Here is a 6,038-nt window from a genome sequence, read left to right on the forward strand (position 1 = left end):
TGAGAAGCGTCGATCAACTGTCCAATTAAACGATATAAAAGAATGGCAGCAGCCAAAATGAATATCACCCATCTAACCAACCTCCACTTTCTATCATGACAAAAGGCAAATTGATCTGTCTTACGTCATTTTTATCATAAAGATGTGCTTCTGCGTGTTTAATTAGTCTGGATTTCATGCCAAGAAATCTTTCATTACCTCATGCAAAACTCTATTCAATGAATCGGTTCAGGACACTGCTTCCCAGGGGTGAACGCCTCGCAAACGTTTTATTTTTAAGGATTCAAATAACATTAAAAGTTACGTTACGTTGATCACTGCTGTCCCACAATTCACCTCGAGAACGTGACGTTCACCATTCGTTGAAATGCGCTTAAAATGGGCCAGTTGTTATGAAATAGTATACAATGCATGTCTTATTCATATTAGAGTATACTTTGTGTGACTGTATGCCTACAGTCCATGCAACTAAATTAGAAGGCGACATTCTAGATTTGGACATTGAATGCAATAAAAAAATTGTTACCGTATTTACATGCAGCAGTGATCATTGGCCTTTAGGTTGGTTTCAGTTTAGACTACCTATTATTAAGGTGCTGTGTGTACTTTTTTGTGATCTATTGACAGAAATGCAGTGTAATATACATAAACGTGTCTTCAAAGAAGAAACATAATGAAACGTTATGTTTTTCTTATCTTAGAATGAGCTATTTCTATTTACATACGTCGTGGGCCCCCCACATCATGGAATTCAACATGATGTATCTATAGTAGCCCAAAACTGCTCTACAAAGCGCGTTTCGGAAATATGTCTCCTTCAATAAAGAAACAAAAACGTGACGACATCATAGAGCGCATTTCCACCATTGCGCGGAACTGTTCTAAGCACGGTTTGAAACAGTTAGTTATGTTTCCACGTGAACCTGATTCGACACGGCACGATTACAAACTGTTCTCGGCTCGGAATTTCCGACAACCGTGCCGAATCGTGCTAATAGAATGTGTGCAGATATGTTATATCTCAGACTCTTTTGTTACCAAGGTAGCGCTTGACGTTCTAAAAAGCCCTGCAGTGGAAAACTAAACCATTTTCATATCGGCTGCCATGGTTCGGCACGGAGTGGAACGATTAAGCAATGAGAACGATTCGGTGCAAGGATGGAAGAGCGCTCTTAGTTCTGTGTCACCCTTCATAGTGTTTTGAAAGGGAGGGGTTGAGTTAAGGGTTGGTTGCAATTCTCAACCTTGCCGCTAGATGCCGTTAAATTTTATTCACTGGACCTTTAAAATGCGCAAGTGGATGTAAAATATTATACAATAAATGTGACCCTGGATCACAAAACCAGTCTTAAGTAGCATGGGGACATTTTTAGTAATAGACAAAAATACATTGTGTGGGTCAAAATGATTGATTTTACTTTTATGCCAAAAATCATGAGGAAATGAAGTACAGATCATGTTCCATGAAGATATTTTGTAAATTTGGTACCTTAAATATAGGAAAACTTAATTTTTGTGAGTGGATGGGCTGCCACAGTGCCCCTGATTAACATCTTCAAAGGCAATTTTCTCAATATTTGGATTTTTATGCACTCTTTTATGCACTTTTATGAGTTTTAAATGGTTGTATCTCTGCCAGATATTGTCGAATTCTTACAACTCATACATCAATTTAAATCTTATTTATTCAGCTTTCAGATTATGTAAACATCTCAATTTCGATAAATTGACCCATAAGACTGGTTTTGTTGTCCAGGGTCACATGCCATATTAATAGAATGTACTTTGTGTGACTTTATATGCAGACAGTCCATGCAACTAAATTGAAGTGCAACATTATAGAATTGGACTTTGAATGCAATTTCCAATAAATGTGCCTACAGAAAATCATTTGTATTGTTTTTTTCGTACTATTGCCATGCATGGTGATCACAAGATGTCAAGTTCCAGTTTAAAGTACCTTTCATTAAAGGTCTACCTTTAATTTGAGAGCCTTGACTAAGAATTCATGCCCTAACAAATTCAATTTAAATGTATTTAATACATATATTTGCCATCTTCAATTTTGGCCACGTTACACACTAGTATTAATTACTTTCATTTGAATGAGACAAAATAGCTGGAGAGAGAAACATGATCATCTCTTCCCCACCATGAACAGGCCAGTCACGTGCTCAGCGAGAGGTTTAAACCCTGCGTGTTAATTAACCCATGATAAACAGGCTTTTCCCACACATACATGGCTGTTGTCATCAGTCTCCTGAGTGTTTCTTGCACACATTGAACCCTGTGTGTGAAAGAGGACGGGCAGGGCATTTCAGTGATGATAAGAGATATGCTGATAAGTGATGTGTGTCTAGGGGAAATTTAGGTTTCTTTTTTCGGGATGTTCTGAAGAGGTGGGGCTCATCATCATGGTGACATATCTAAATCTGCTTAGTTGGCGGGGCCTAACAGATTATCAGCAAGATTTGAGTAATAGACTCCTCATTTAGCCTTAATGCGTTTTGCATAGAGAGCAACCTCCTCTCATCATTCTTTAAGATGAATCGTCGTCCCAGGCAAAATTTTAAAGATATTAGTCTACCGGCAACTGCATAAATCATACGATTTTTACTAATGGGACCAAAGCTAAACAAAATCCCACCCTCTTAAGCACACAAAGGAGATTATTAAGATGATGTCAGGGTTGTTGCTCCCCAGGAACCTCTATTATTTACATGAGGCCATTTTGCAGCAATATCACACTTTTAATATAAACAATCAACTCGGTCTAAAAAAAGGTCTATAATTGAAATTCATCGATACATTAATGGCACAGTTATACATTTTTTAATTCTCATTTCCATTTTCGCAGGAGTGAATTATATTCCTGAGAATAAAACACACTGTTATGCAGAGGCAGAGCCAGCATTTGTTGAAAAATAACCCCTTAATATACTAATTAAATAGCGGAGAAAAACAGTACGGTAAAATAAGACTGACTAACGCACCTTCCAGAGTCATCGAGCAAAAAGTCAAGGTTTTCTCTTGGCTCAGACATCTGACACATCTGAGATCTTGGCTCAGTTGAAATCTGTAATAGTGGGATAATGTAAAAATGCCCATTGCCCACTCACACTAATGAAATGCTGAAGGGCCTCTAAGTATCACAGATGAATGCGGGGACAATTCTATAGCAAGTCCAAGCATACAAAATACAGTGTGCTTTTTGTGTTAAAAACAGTACTGGGGAGACTGGGGCAAGTTGTCACAGAGGCTAGTTGAGCAAATTATTTTTTGTAGCAGTATGTTTAGAGTTTACAACATTGCAGCATTTTACAACATGAATAACCAATTTGTTCTGTTAAAAGGTCAACATGTGTTTAATGACCTATATGATTCTCTGAGAACAGTGGAAATGCTTTTTAGGGCTATCACAATATTGCAGCGAAAAGAACCAAAGTCTGTTTACGTAAGTCGTGTCACTGGGCGGCCATGTTGTCTCCTTGGATGGTGGAAGGCGGTGGAAATCGCTGGCAAGAATCACAATTGAATAGCATCTTTCCGATCAATAATTAAACCTGATATGAACTTCATTATTTTCAATATAATCAGATATGTAGTATTAACACAAAAGCAATAGTCTTGGTTATTAATATCACGGTTATTGTCTATGAGACCCCTCAAAAATGAATCTACCCTTTAAAACATTCACTAGTGTAGCGGCTAGCAGCTAAAATACTGAATTCAATAGTTCAGAAGGTCAAATTACATTTATCTCTGTGCTCTTGTGAGAAATATACACCACGATTTTATTCCAATAACACGGAATGTCTAACAAAGAGACTTTTGCCACACAAGAACAAGAAAAGCTCAAGTGTCAGTTGTATGGCAGAATCAAAAGCTTGTTGCTTTGTCTGTGCGCCTCTACAGAGTTTTTGTGAGCCCTTGCTTCTGGAGGGCTGTCACAAGAGCACGTCTCTCCTCTTCATTAAACATACTTTCTTCCCCGGGCCCTATATTTGCCTTACCCCCTCAGTCAAATTAAACACACCCCACGCATGCTTGGAGACCAGCGGCGTGGCACTTTTACACTTTCAAATCTTTCAAACAAAGCACCACACATACGCCCTCCAGCAAGTGCACCGCTAGTGCGGCACCGTGGCCTGTGTGATGTCACGCGGTTTGTTTTGTACATCTAATTCGACAGTGCTTTTAACAGGAGCCCGCTGCTTGTCAGATGCGATGGCTGTGATGAGCCGGAGATGTTCTCCTGAAGGAGCTTTGTGAAGCGCAGTCACTTTGAACAATCCCGCTCAACCCACGCTCCGAGAGGTGCCGTATGCACGCTGAGGGCCTCTCTCTCTTTCTTCTTCATTTCTCCTCTGTGTCATAAGTGGAAACTTGGAAGGGGAGTTGGAGGCAGGGGAGGACGGGGTGGGTTGCGAGGCTAGTCCAACTGAACGCCCTTCCCTCTTTTCTAAGTGTCCAATTCCTCAGCTTACACACCAGGGAAGCTTTTCAAGTTTGTCAAAGAGGAGACGACTTTGGTCATGTCTCTCTCGCGCTTTTATCCCGAGTGGGAGGGGGCCTGACGCTCGATGTTCGGTTCGGTGGGACGCTTTGCTCATTAGTGAAGAGGGAAAGACTTAAAGCTCCGATGTTACACGTGTGTTCTGAAACAGGTGTGGAGGAAAGGGCCAGTGGCGTGGAATGGATCCTGCAGGCTTACTGTAAGCGCTGCGGATTTGTGTGCCAAAACGTCGGCGAGTGAGAGAGACGAAAGGACAAACATGGACTGATGTGAGGAGCCTGTTTCCTGACACCAGACATTCAATGCTGGAAAACAAAAGATGACACAAACACGGCAAATGGAAGAGGAAGGAGCAAATGGTGACATGAGCTTATGTTTGACCTCTAACCCTGAGGCAGCACATAATATACAACACACGGTTCACTAGTTTTAGGAAGAGAGGTCAAAACCCAGGCATGGGCAACAGTGCTTTATAATGTACGGAAGTGGAAGTATATCTCGGACCCAAAAATATAAACACCATGGAGTAGAAAGGTGTTCAAAAGTATTGCTTTAGTTGAATATATTTTGAATACACAGAATTTTTTTGTGAATTAAAACGTTTAATTATAAAAATACACTGTCAGCATTCAAATTCATGGTTATTTATTCCTTTAAAAATGCTGCAAAATATATATTAAAGCACATTCAGCTCTTTTCTTTTTAGTTTTTCTAAATGTATTATTTATCAGTATGTATTAAAGTATAATAAAATAAAATAGGTTTTTAATTTGCATTCTTTTCTGTAGTAAATTTGAACTGGTCAAAAAGACCAAAAAATGCAATGTTTTCCTATGAATACTGCAAAATAAATAGTTTCATATTCAATTTTAGATTCACTTTAACAATTCAATATTCATTTTTGTATGTATTTTATATTTTTCAGGTTTTAAAAAGAGTTCAAAGATTTGACCACATGCAGTTTACCAGTCTTTCCGAAGATGTTGGTCGACTTTATGTCATTCAACAGATACTGTAATGGAATGTTCAAAATATATTTATAGAAATGGGGGCAAAACTGAACTAGTTTATTCAAGAGCTGTAAAGAACATTTTATTTAAAAATGTGTTTAATTCATCGCAAAAACACATTTAATTTATTTGTAAAATATGTTTTTTTACAAGTCATGTGAAATATTTGATCTCCATGGGATTTTTGGATTATCTGATCATTTCCAGTCCTGACTGATTTACCCATTTCCCCTCGGATAAGGGCAACAATTTCATATCAGATATTAATCTTCAGAAATGGAGCATGAACTTAACTGAGTGGATGGCGATTGTATATGGCAGTATATCTTCACAAGCAGTCTATCTCAGATATCCGAAAGGCAGTGCATGTAAAAACAGATGTATGATTTGACATTAAACTCAAAGTAAAAGAGGGTGACAGTCTGAAAATCTCAAACAGATTTAGAAAATTCACAGACATCCCCTTTGCGTTTCATTACTATTGGCGGTAAATGCCAATGCTGCTGCAGGTT

The sequence above is a fragment of the Triplophysa dalaica genome, chromosome 3, assembly GCF_015846415.1.
Source record: "Triplophysa dalaica isolate WHDGS20190420 chromosome 3, ASM1584641v1, whole genome shotgun sequence".
Lineage (NCBI taxonomy): Eukaryota > Metazoa > Chordata > Actinopteri > Cypriniformes > Nemacheilidae > Triplophysa > Triplophysa dalaica.